Raw genomic sequence first — 13796 nt, forward strand, 5'->3', positions numbered from 1 at the left:
ATCCTACTCTAGTATTACACATTGGGGTATTTTTCACTTGTGTAAACTCGCTAAGAAATTCACTTGTGTTCCCAGTCCATCCTAATTGAAATCCTGGTTTTCTTGGCACATTGATTTTTGCTCCAAGACATTTTTTTAGTCACAGGTACACTACCTGCAATATTGCTTCCAAATTATTTTGAAGGTAGAGCTCTCTCCTTCAGCCATCTAAAAATGGACATTAATCCCTCTCTAGCAGCTGAATAATCACTGGCTCCGTATCATCTGGGGCTGGCTTCACAAACAGGGAAAAACTGGCAGGATATTCCACCATCAGTTTCAAGCTTCTCTCTCCACACTTTCTTACATCAACATATTCAAAATTTTTTTCACTTTAATTTTCCATTCCTAATAATACTTGATAGTCACTTTTTTCTTGTGTTATGCTCCCCTACACTGAAGCTTCTCTACACAGTTACCTTCAACTAATTTTAGGACTCATCTTGCCTTGTTGTGTTGCAGTTGTCTGTCCCTAAGATCACCTAAGCACAACAAAGAGCAAACTTAAGCAATGAACTGAACTCCAAGGACGAGAAGCAGGGTGGAGAAGGCCTGTGCTGTTTTAGGAGTGGCGGTTTGGAAATCACTACCAGAAAGCTCAGTTCAACTCGAGCCTGGACTAGGACATTTGATAATGGTGGCATCTTGCTCACGCTGCTCTGAACAGACTGGCTGCACAGGCCCTGCAGACCAAATCCCTGCTTTCAACAGAACAAAACAGCAAAGAGCTTCTAGCTTTAACAGCTGGCAATACAATATACAAATCCCTCCATCACAGTTTCCCTGATGGGCTCTCAACTTCACTGGAGGCTGCAGTTTGTAATTCCTTACACTAGAGCTAACTGCATAATTAAAAAGGGAAAACCAGGTGTCCTTGGCTACAGCTCAGCATCCCACCCATATGAAAGTTCAAAACCACTTGCAGAACAATGTTCAGACACAAACCAATAAAAACATTTCCAACATAGATTTGCCAGATTGGAAATTTGGTTAAGCCATGGGTGAACAGTATTCTGCTCTATCAGACTTCAAGAAGTTCACAGATCCTAAAAATCACTTGTATCTGGTCATAAAATTAAACACTGCCATCAGTCACCTTCACCATGCAGAATTCCCCTCAGTTCACACACAGATGCAAACACATTCCACAATGGATGCATCTGGACAAGATTCTGCTCTGATATCTGATGACATTTTGAACACAGCTTGCCTTTACAATGCCTGTTTTTTTACATTGTACCTCACAGACACCCACCTAGTCAGGATATATTGACAGATTGTGTACACGCCTGGCACAAACCTGTATCTGAGAGCAGATACTATTCTGCTGAAGTGCTTCCAACCTGTCCTCTGCCTGCCAAAATATAACCCTTGAATGAAGACTCCACATGACTTGCCCCTCAACTACAGATCCTGTCAACTTGTGTTATCCATAGTAACAGTAATATTTAAGAAATACCTTCTAGCAAAAACTTTCACTGTTTTTGTTTTTTTTAGCTTGAGCACAACAAATATCAGGTATCAGCAGCACTACAAACATACCTAACTTGAGATAAACAGCTCAAAGTGGAATTTTGTTTTTATAATTCCTTAAACCTATTAGTTTATATCACATCATTTACATTAAACTAAAAATTGTATTTTTAATGTTAAAACAATCTTGTGCTTAGTAGCAGTAAGTTGTAAGAAGAAAACTAATGGAAATCAATACAGGTAAACAGAACTGAAGGGCTATTTTGTCTGTCATCAAAGCACAGTTTACCTTTTTTGATTTCATCTTTAAATGCACTACTATCACTGCCAACTCCCAGTTTCCTAAGGAAAATCTGAAGACAGATCTTCATAACTTATATTAAGAAATCACTTATGTTTTAATTGCAAGGAGAACAGAATTGCACCTGGAAGGACACTGGAAGCATGAAAGAAAACCGATTATCAAGGCCAAACTGATCTTTCAAGATGAAGTGAAAGCAAAACCTGACAAGAGAGTGTCTGTTCATCTTTTTCTAGGTCTCCTAGGAAAAGAAACTTCTTTTGTCAGCTGGTCTACCTGCTTGCTGTACCCACCAGACAGAAGAGAGCAGCGTCGAGGAGCAGGGCAGCCCAGGCAGCTGTGAGCAGTGAGCCAGGTGAAAGACGACTCTGTGGGGAAAGACCCTGCACTAAGAGGGTCAGGCCTTCAGGCACCAACTCATAGAAAACCACAGGTCAGTATTTCTGCTGCTCAAGAATTGGAGCATGTTTTGATTTTATACGCTCTTCTAAGGTCAATTAAAAAAAATTAGCTTTTTCATTTTTTTTTCCGTAACTGAGGCAAACTGAAGTAAAAGCCTACACACACACACAAATGCAAATACAAACAAACTGAAGGACAGAATTCTCCTGTTCAGGAACCCTACCACAGGTTTCACTTGTTTCTGCTGCAAAGGATACAATTCGGTCCTAAGAAATAATGAGATGCAGAATGAGAACTGATATTTTATCTGGTATCAGAGAAAAAGTATTTTATTTGTATACAAGTAATGTGGAATCAGTTTTGTACAGGACAGCATCAAAGGACAGACAGAATAAAGTTCCTCTTCAAACATCTGACATTACTACCTTTAAATTAAAAAGTAAAATCTAGCCTCAAATGGGAGCACACATACTTTGGAAAGTCAGCATTAAGTTTATTTGTGTGCTAGCCAAAATAAGTCCCCATATGCAATCTGTTCTAACTAAAGCCAGAAATAATTTCTACCCAACGATGTGAGCAGGTCCTTTGCTGGGCCAGGGAGCAAGAGCTGTAAACTTGAGACCCACACCCTTAAATACCTCTTCACAGCATCAGCCAGGAAGGCCCAGCATGCAGCCACTATAAACACAGTATCTCATATCATCTGGAAGCAGTGCAGCTCACATGCCTCCCCTACTCTTGCACAGGGCCATGAATTTCCTGGCACATACTTCTGTACAACATTCTCCACGGAGTGGTCCATGACATCCAAACAAGCAAGTGTTACTACAAATAAGAAACAGTCGTATGAAATATATTCAATGTATGCACTAGAAATCTAGGAGGTATCACTTTCAGACATTTTTATGTCCAAAGGTACATAAAACATCCTGCATTCATAGTCTTCCCAAGAAAAAGGCAAAAAAATAGTATTGTTTCCTGAAACTCTGATAACGGCAATGCCTAGTTGCCTAGTTGCTGTAGTTTAAAAATGTCCCTTCCAAGTACTCTTTCGAAAAACTATAGTCTGTAAAAAAAGCTAATTGAACATCTCTATTATTTGAATAAACAACAGAGGATTTCAACATTAGATGTGATCTTAAGGTTGCAAATTTCAAAGACTACTACTAAAAGAGAAAATTGAGGGACAAAACCTTGCAACAAACACGAAGCATTTTGGAGCTGAAAGAGTGAATATCCTCTTGCTATTAAATTGTTACCAGCAGCAGACAGTGCATAAATCAGCCTTGTTCAACTATAAAGTTTTCTGGCTTACTTATCAGAGTTTTTAATAATTTGCCTACATAGCTCAGCCAGTACAGAGTTAAGGAAAAATCTTCTTGGTCAAGTAATTCAGTTGGACCTGTTCCTGCTCCTACTGAAGCCAGTAGGAGTGTTGCCCTAGAATTCAGTAAAAGCAGTGCAGGACCTAACGCTGTGGTGTGATCAGTTTTACTGTTTATATTAGTGCTCAAACTACCACTCTCCAACTAGAAATTATGCTGTTGATGGTAATGAGACTTATCAACATCAGTTCCATTTGTAGCTTAGCCTTAATCTGAGGTGTCTGCAGCAATGAAGTAAGTTACATTCAGGCAAATTAAGAACCAATTCACTGATCAGATTTTAACTTTTATTCCCATCAAAAAGTTTCCATCGACGAGACTTTAATTCTAATACAATTCTAGAAATTTACTCACTAAAGTGATTTTTTTTTCTTTTTTAAAATCACACGTACAGATACACACATTCAAGGAAATTCCTCTTGAAAATGTTCACTTCCTTCTGGTTCCAGTCTGCCAAACGGATTTAGAAGAAAGCTGTTTATAAACTGGCTCAAAATCACTACCATGACTCAACAGTGACACAACACATTAAACAGGTTTTGACACAGGGTAATATTCTATCACCACTTACCAGTTTCCCCTAGTAAGCTTTGCCAGTTTTCCCTGGTTTCCCATGCCAGCTCCTGGCAGACCATTCTCTCTAACTAAAAGGACACACAGTTCCCAAAGCAAAGCTATGTTTTTACGCCACATAATAAACTAACTTTTGAACTGCATGCAAACAACATTTAGATAAACTATCATTAAATTGTGGACTCAAACTACCAGGGACTATGCAAGTTACTGTTAAAAAGGATTTGCCTTCTAATTAGCAACTAGTCTCGTGCATCTTGTCTCCAACACAGACCACAGCTGCTCGGAGCTTCATGGATCTGGACAGACTGTTCCCTTGACTAGACCAAGGCGTTTCTGCATGTGGGCATGGGATGGATCTGACTCTTGAACTTCTGTTGAAATGCCACACCCTAACTCCCACACAACACACTTTTTGGCTGGCCTTAAGGAACACCAAGATAGACAACTTTGTATGTTTTGATGGGCATAAATGTTACTTCGCTGCAGAATCTGGATCTGCAATAATGAAACACATACTCTGCTCTTGCCTTACACCAAATGCAAAGGGTTATTTTTGATGGTGCTAAAGAGTCTTAAGCATAATGAAGTTACACATTTTATAGGACTCCTACTCACCTCCTCAGCACCATATGTATCTTTGTCTTTATTTCACTTCTTGGCAGACCATCCTTTCCAGGAAAGGGGACATACTGTGTCTAAACAAAACTGTCCTTGTACACCACATAACAAACTGACTTCTGAATTTGTATTAATATCATGGAGCTGACAGCTTAGGGTTTAAATTATGGATTTTTATAACATTATGTGACTACCGCCACAAAATGAAACATTCATTCTGGGTAAAAGTCACAGAAATATTAAATTAGTTAACATGTATGAATACACTGAAAGCCCTGAGGCCATACAAAGTTAAAGAACTCTGTTCAGCTCCAACTCCACCCCTTTGGCATTAATTGAAGAGAAAGGTGAGATGTCTCTTCATAAGTAAACCAGGGATTCCCTCCTGATTAAGAAACACCAAGGTGGTGAAAACCTGACACATTTGGCTCCATGCCACCACACCGTGGCTGAGCAGCAACCACAGGATGCAATACATGCTCTTGCACCACGTATGACTCTCCTACAGTACCAATGCACAAAGAAGTATCTAGTTTGTAATTTTTACTCCATTTCTCTTGATTTATATGCTTTTCCCACTTGCTATTTCATTTGTGAATAAAGATAATTCTGTGGTCATACTATAACATACAGATTATGCAGTCTCAAGACAGAACACATAAAAAGCCTTAGTAATATATTAAAGCAGCTCACTGCTTTCTAGGACTGTGTTTTAACTGCACTTGCTGCTAGAAGAAAAACAGGAAACGTCACCAAAATAAATGACTGCTTAAGAAAGTTCATTTTTCTGCACAGTCACTTACTGCAACAAATTGCAAAACTTTCTCATTAAGAGAATGTGTTTTCAGACAGTTCTTAAGACACATCCTTAGCTGGCCCAAAAAACCTGCTTTTATCTGTGTTTATTTACCCTGGTCCAGGAACAGAAAAGGTGTAAGCATTTTTCATGAGAACACCTGCCAAGGGGAATCCTGGTCTGCTGATATCAAACCATACATCACATCCTTCCTCAGCACTTCTTAAAAGTTTATTTCATCCCCCCTTTCCCAAATGCTCATGTTTTCCAAGGTTTTCTCTATCCAGTAAACATATCATTCTATGGACAGTCAGTTTTAGTGTCTAATTATGCTAAAACCAAATATGTAACTTTTGGTTTTAAAATTATAAATGCTTGGAGGATCTCAACCCAAGACTCTAGGAGCGAGTTCAAACTAGCCTGTTATACAAACTTCTCACACAGATGTTAAGTAACCAAGTCTGATGTCAAACTCTACCTGGTTTTTAGCATTTTCAATTTTCACTTGATGTCTCTTAGCTAAATAAATTTTTAACACCACTAATGAAGGAAGTCAGCATTAATTTTTACTACGAACCTCAGAAACTTCCGAGAGGCACACAGGCTGCCAACACATCTGCCGAGGCTGGCCTGGGGACTGCAGGTGAGTGACAGCTTTGGGTACGATTATATAGACTTCAAAACCCAACTACAACCCCTCCTGCAAAACCCATCATCTGATAAGGACCAGAGCTTTTCAGCTCTCTTCACTTCTATGTTACTTACCCTCTTAAGTTCAATCATTAGCAAGACAGCATTTCTACAATAAATATTAATTACAATATACCAGTGATTTCATTGTTTTTACTAATAATTTTACACTGATACAACAGTTTATATTTTCCAAGCACTTGAAAAACATTAATTATGATGTCAAATTACAGTGTTTTCAAAAATTTGCCAAATAAAATTGATTATGAAATCCTCTAAAAAAATTAAGCAGCACATTAAAAGGAAGAGTCTGAAACATACTAAGATACCAGTTCCTTAAATGCTGAAAATGTTCTCTCCCACTTGGAACTGTTTTATTCCAAATGCCATGATTTATCTAAAAAAAAAAGTGTGAGACTTGCAGTCACACTGCATAAAGTGACTTTACATAAGATGAAACTTTATTAATCAAGCACCTTCTTAATTCCATGGGGTTGGACTGAATTCTCACTGATAATTAGCATTTCCCAAGAATATACTAAAATAGCTACATACTTATCTATATATTTCACATATGCCTTAAGAGCCACTGCAGATGTTACCTGAGCAGGCTTCAGAGGAATGCTACACAGACCCCTGCACAGTGATCAGTATTATTCTTGACTGTCAGCAGCCCTACAGTCTAATATGAAATAGTAAGACAATTAAAAAATAAGTTGCATAGAGTTCCATAAATTCTTTTGGGATGCTACAAAGAAACCTGCTCACTGTATGGGACTGATTAATTCATCAGTAATGTAACACGATTGACAGGTGAGATGTGATTGCACATTAATGTCAGAATGTGGAAATATAATGTAGCTGAAGTCTGCTTAAGTTAGTAACAGAACCATAGAATGGCTTAGATTGGAAGCAACCTTAAAGATAATTTAGTTCCAACTCCCTTGTGCATTAATTCTATACCAAGATGATTTAATGTGAATTGCTGGAGGAACAAGCAGGAAGTCACAGCAGGGCCCCAAACCGGAATATTTTGTGTATATCCAAAATACTACTAACTTGCAGAATCCTACAATCTGTCTTGTTTTGCAATCTGGGAAGCACAAGCAAAAGCAAAGTATAAAACCACTTCAGCTGCAGAGAAGAGGGGAATAGCAGTTTGCAGGGGCTGTGTGAGGAACAGCTCAGAGAGAAAGAAGCTCTGCAAAGGAATCTGGAGAAGCTGGACATACCAGATTAACATGTAAGTGAAATAGCATTTTCCCTTCTACAGATGGGTATCCAGATCCTTCTCCCTCCTGCTTCTCTCCATATAAATGAAAAAACAAGTCCATTTTGTCCCCAGGCACACGTGTGTAGATGACTGCTTATGGCACGTAAAACACAACACATTTTACACTTCTTATCTTTTTCTGCATCAAAGGGGACGGCCATCCCTGCAGCTGCTCAAATGCACTTCTCTCATATGACACTTGGACCAATAAAGTTATTGGCATTTATGCTATTGAAATGTCTAATACTATTAAGGATCAAGCCTGCCCCAAACAGCCTGCCATCTAACTAGGAAGAAAACCAACATGATGATGAGCTCAAACCATTTGTTTGTTGCACAGAAGGCGACAAAATCATACATAAAAAATTGGGTCTTTTAACACCTGCACCTAGGCCATACTTCCTCACATGTAGATGATCTTCCTTTAAAGCTTGATACTATATAGTCAAGACAGAGTCAATTTTCAACAAAGCTATTTAATCTCAAACAGGGCCACTGCCTGGCTTGAAGCTATGCTACTGAATGGTCTTTAAATGTGGAATGAGTTGCATGTCCCAGCTACAAATAGAAGCAGAAGAAACCTAATGTGTGAAATATTCATCAGGGAAATGTGGAAAAGCTATCATAACAGTTTATTTAAATGGCTTTCTGAATTTCATTCTTAAAGACCAATTAATTACTTAGTAAAATTAATGGGTAAAAAAAAAAAAAAAAAAAACAGCCAGTAGAGAAATCATAGAAATCACAGAATGGTTAAGGCTAGAAGTGACCTTCAAGATCAACAGGTTCCAGCCTCCCTGCTATGAGCAGGGACACCTCCCACTAGACCAGGCTGCACAAGTACCTCTTTTGAAAAAAAACACACAAAAAAAAACCCCAAAACCAAACCAATTTTATTAGGGTTTTTTTCAGTATTAATGACTTCCAAAGTCTTAGAATTTCTTCACTCTCCTTCTCATTGGTGCTCATTAGTACTAACTGCAGCAGAGTTGCCCCTGAATCACAGTGCTAGGAGCTGACACAGACCCTGAAGTTTATCCAGAGGTGCCAGGGAGGCACACACACTACTGCACTCAAAATTCTACAATTCAGTTGCATCACCTGTGGCAAGGTAAATGGTAGCAGTGTGGTAAAAAGACAAATACACTAACAGTCTACTGCTTGGGAATTGATCCATCTCAGTCCTGACACTCTAATTTTTGCAGTTCATGGACTGGGCCACCAGAGCCAGGTGTTACTTTCACCCAGAGTAAGCAGGAACAGAATAAGGATGTAGCTGAAACTGAAGAGTCAGAGGAATATCACCTAACTAAAAACAGGTTGCTCCCTTTATTCTGTAAACTACAGTTCAAAATCTTTGCTACAATATCGTGTCAACCTTTATAGAAGAAAAAAAAGGATGTGTGATTTCTGAAGCATGGGATCATTGACTTTGCTAAAAGGAAAATACTCAAATTCAGTTCATAGTTTGACATTTTTCATTTTAAATTGTAAGAGGGAACATGCTTGAGAATGGGAGCTAAAACGCTGAAAAAGATGAAGTCTGTGGTAAACTCAACTTAGTCACAGGGTCAGTTTAGGTGCATTCCCTGTAATTTGATCTTTCATTTATCCCAGATAAACAAGCTTAATTAGTTCTCTCCTTCAGGATAAATTGAGGGAATAAGGGTTCTTAATTTATAGCTACTGTTTCATCTTAATAGTCCCTTGGTATGAAGAGACTTCATAATTGTTAATATCTAGACTGTTAGTAAGCCAAAGGCTTCCTCAAATTTTTAACAGCAGCAATCCTTGATTCTCTTGTCATATGTCAAAAGCCAAACTAGAAGTGACTAGTTTAAATTTGATACTCCCAGTGGAATAACCTCTTTCACCTATGCTATGAGCTGAGTAGCTCTGGTATTACAAGCTACTCAAAGTAGTCTTTGTAAGTAAGAATACTTCATAAATGTCAGCTTTAACTGAATCCTGAACTGATACCATTTGTTTTTCTAGTTAATGGGGTTTTCTCCTGTTCAATTAAAAGCACCATAAAGCATTTTTTTTTTAATTGCATTTTTATTTTTCCTATGTATCTAGACATGTAAGCATAGCAAGAAAAAGCTTCATAGGTGATTGGCAACTAAACACAGTCATAGTATTGTCTGAAAAATATGCAGTAAGCTCTAAGTAAAGCGTAAAATAGGTTTTCCTTTGTATTTTTTCTTCACACTCTTCCCTTACATGAACACCTCCTCAATCTACCTACCAATCAGATCAGAAACATTTAAAGAGCAGTTTTCATCTCTGTTTTGGCAACAGTGGCAGCCTCTATTAAGGCTTGTTAAGTTTTCACATCAGCATTTTTGTACCTTCTTCATTCCTGAATAGAGCTCTATGCAATAAAAACCTTCTTAACTTCTCCATTGTCTACAAAAACTTGGCATAAGGTGTGTTGAGATAGATCCTCTCACATCAAGCAATCCAGATTCCTTGTTTCCCCATGCTGCTCCTTCTGTATCACATTTTACTGAAGTTGTAGGATCTTTAAGCAGAAACCACCTTATTCTAAATCTTGTGGAGCCCTGTGCAGTAATAACATCTGTTTAAATAAGAGCGTGATCAAATCCTACTGTCTCTTACAGATACTGAGAATTACAGTGTAGTCTCTTTCAATTCTGCCATATTATTAGGGATTTCATTGCAGTATCTTACCATATAAATACCACTCTCCTTAAATTCAATTTAATTTAACTGTACATGTGTAACAAACACAGCCAGGCTGCATGAAAGGATTCTCTCTTCTATTTGCTCAGAAGTCTGGATAAACAATCCTACATAGTTGTAAGAACTGCCCACCTTATCCTTGACTGGACAGTCAGCTCCCTGCAAAGCTAACTGGGATATGTGCATATAAAGGACATCCTTTCCTAAGTGCACAATAATGAGCTCAGGAAAATAAAGAAAACTCTGCCGTAAGCACTTGGAAGTCAGATTCCACATGCTCACAGATCAGCCAGGTGAAAACCAATTTCTTATGCACTCTCATTTGGAAAGGATAATTTACAAGTGATATTTAAGTTGATTATTTAGTTTAAGTATTGTTCAAATAAGAGCATGCATAATCTCCTCAAATCAAATAAGTGAACAAATCCTCCAAGTCTTGCTTAGCTTTTACAAAACATGACTTTACGCAACAAAATGAACAGAATATTTCAGTCCAAAATGGATAAGTTTTGGAATATAAACTTGAGTTCTAACTAATGCAGCTTTAACCAGGTTCATGGTAACCTGCAAACATTAACACTTCTATATGTCTCCATGGTATTTTTCATAGACTTATCAGAACTTACATGATTTATAAGTATCTAAGTAAATACCTTAAAACCTAAATCGTACAAACTGTGTGACTTAGAAAACCACTCATTTCCTTTGCACATATAATGAGGAATATGAAGCCCCTAAGCAAATGCCAGATAATTAAAAAACATACTGAAAACATGATAAGGTAACAACCCGTGCTTGAGTATCTTTTCTATTTATAGAGCCACATACACAACCTGAAAAAACAGCAGTGTTGATAAATCCCTGGTTGTGTGTACCAGAAGAATAGCTCTTGGTCTGGTTTAGCATTTAAAGTCTGACTCCTCTTCACACACTCCAAACCCCACACACATTCTACTGCTAATACTCAACACAATAGGACTAATACTGGCTGATTAGAACATGCTTCAATAGCATAATTCTCTAAAGAGAATGAATATCCTATAAGTTAAATGATGACACTAGGTTATATGAAATCCTAATTAGCTCAGCAGAAAAGAAGAAAGACTTCAGAGATACGAAACTGTCACAGCAGACCATTCATAAAGGGGTGTGATTTCCTCTTGGCCTTTTAATCCCATTTTTGAAATAGCTGCCTAAACAAGCATTTGCAAATACATCTGTTTCTGTAAACAAAAATTCCATACTGAACTGCTTACTCACCTGATGATGCAATGAATGCCTGTCAGTCTCACAACCACCAGGAATTAGGTTCTAGTTTATAGTCATTTAATCCTTGTATGTTAAATCAGTGACAACACTATGATACTATATTTAAATGGCTCTTCAACAAAGATGAAAGCTGTTTTCCCCCCAGTGAAGTTAACTGAACCTTCAGAAGACATTAACTCCTGTTTGTTAATAAAAACTTGGTCTAGGAACTCCTGCTCTATAATAGCATCTGCTGTTTGTACGCTCTACCATTTTACAAAGTGCATTTCCTTCCTCTGAGCACACAGCTTTCCTGATGTGTGCAATTTCCTGTCCTTTGCCAGATATTGCTTCCAAGTCTGAAAAATGCTTTGGGTTGGATTGTGCCTGTAGATGCAGAGGCAGAATGACACTGGCTGAATGGAACAGTCCTCTCTTGTCTCCTTTGTCTCTCTCTCCAGTTCTGCAGTCTGAGGAGTAAACCAACACTGGAGAAGAAGGATGGAAGGACTATCTAACACATACTTCACATGTGGAAATTACCTGGAAATTATTTATGACTGTACTACCTATTCAAACTAGTTTTACAACAGGTACTTGGAAAAGAATAAAACTCTTCTTCCACAAAGACCTGTTGGAGAAGTGAATTTATAGCTTATTTTTAAAGACGATGAACGTGTTGAAGATGTCTCTACAATGGACATGAAAAACAATGTGCAGAAATGGAGTCTGAACAGTCAGCTGGACCCACTGGTCACCCATCTTCGGGAGATGAAGCTTGTGAATTGAATCTTGTGAACTGAACTGGCAATTCCCTGGTTGTGCCTCTTTCTCCCTCTCAGCACACTCGGGCTGTTCAAAACCACAGCAACTTGCAGAATAAAAGCTGGACTCACTTCACATATTTTGCTCTTGCTACAAGCAGTTTTAGAAGCAGCAGAAATTCTTCAAAGAAATGGTAACCTGAAGCCACTTCCATCACCATTGTTCTCACAGAGATTACCAGCAACAAATGAGAGGAAGTCAAGGCAAAAGAAGGGGCACACACGACTCTCTGGCCACAACTGATTCTGCTACTTCTTTGTTTAATCATAATTCCAAGTGGCGGAACTGGGTGTAGCAGGAAAAGCAAATAAGAAGCTGAATGAGAGATAAAAGTCCTTTTTAATTTGGACCTGAAGTTCGACTATATTACCATGGAAAATGCTGTTACACTCCCCATTAATTTTGATGCAAATTTTCCCAGCATATGGTTAGGAAAATTATTATTTTTAGAATACAAATCAGGGATAGCTATGGCAGCCTTGCAATTTTTTTGTTGCCACGTAAGTCTGTTTTCCTTCTGCCAGAGAGGATAATTTTCTCTACAGTCACACCCTAAACTGAGGAGAAAAGAATGAAAAGGAAGAGAAAGAAAATAAAGGAAAAGGGAGGGTGGGGAAAGGAAGGGGAAGAAAAATCACAACTGCTAATACATTTCTTTAGGTCCAGTGCTACAGCACAACTGCAACATGACTAACAGGAAATATGCAATAAAGCAGTACCTCTATGCTTAGAGAATCTTTCAGATGTTTTTAAAATCAAAGCATCAAAGAAAAAACCCTGTTTCTACATTCTTATCTACACAGTCAGTTGAGATACCATGTATCTAAAAGCATTTCTGCTCTGCCTTTCAGTAAGTCAGGATGATTTGAGTAATTCTGTGAAATGGATAATGAACCAGAATCCTTCTGATTATGTCACTGGCAATATAAAAGTCACAACTCAGTCCACCTTCTCACCAGGCCTGAATCAAATGTTTTTGTTGGCATAATTAAAAAATTATTCCACTGATGCCAGAAGAATTAAACCTGCCCAAAACGATCACAAGATCTCCCACTGCTATATTCCTGTGCCAGGAGTCCACATACTGTCAGGTCTGCACAATAATAATCAGAAATTAATGTGTATGCTCACCATTAAAGTCTCAAGAGAGAAAACACTTCCATCTATTCCAGGTTGGAAACCAGTGGCCAAAGAGCACACAGCACACCCGAGCTGAGGAGCTGCTGCCCTCCTGTCCTCTGAGGAGCAGGACCTTCACCAAGCACTGCTGTGGAGCAGGACTTTGCTGATAGGCTCATCAGAAGGAAGCACAGTGTAAAAATGAATGACTGGTCTCTCGTTTGCATGTGTAAAGACTCCGACAAATACCATGAGCACAATAAATGCAACATCATTGTTAAATGCTACACTCCATCTCTGCAGAATCCTAGACTAAAATATCTAGGAAATAAAATGCATTATTTC

At 38.3% G+C, this 13796-nt stretch overlaps 1 protein-coding gene across 7 annotated transcripts in view; it reads right to left on the minus strand.

Annotated features, from left to right (window-relative positions):
• The window catches only part of TJP1 (tight junction protein 1), a 160949-nt gene that overhangs the window by 96274 nt on the left and 50879 nt on the right, over positions 1-13796 (minus strand). Inside the window, exon 1 of one of the 7 annotated variants that reach the window (XM_051628983.1) lies at positions 11520-11537. The exons of the other annotated variants lie outside the window; for them this stretch is intronic. The gene's annotated coding sequence lies outside the window, so the exon portion shown is untranslated. Of the gene's footprint in view, positions 1-11519; positions 11538-13796 lie in introns of those variants that run through there. 7 annotated transcript variants of the gene reach the window in all.

The sequence above is a fragment of the Apus apus genome, chromosome 10 (genome assembly GCF_020740795.1).
Source record: "Apus apus isolate bApuApu2 chromosome 10, bApuApu2.pri.cur, whole genome shotgun sequence".
NCBI lineage: Eukaryota > Metazoa > Chordata > Aves > Apodiformes > Apodidae > Apus > Apus apus.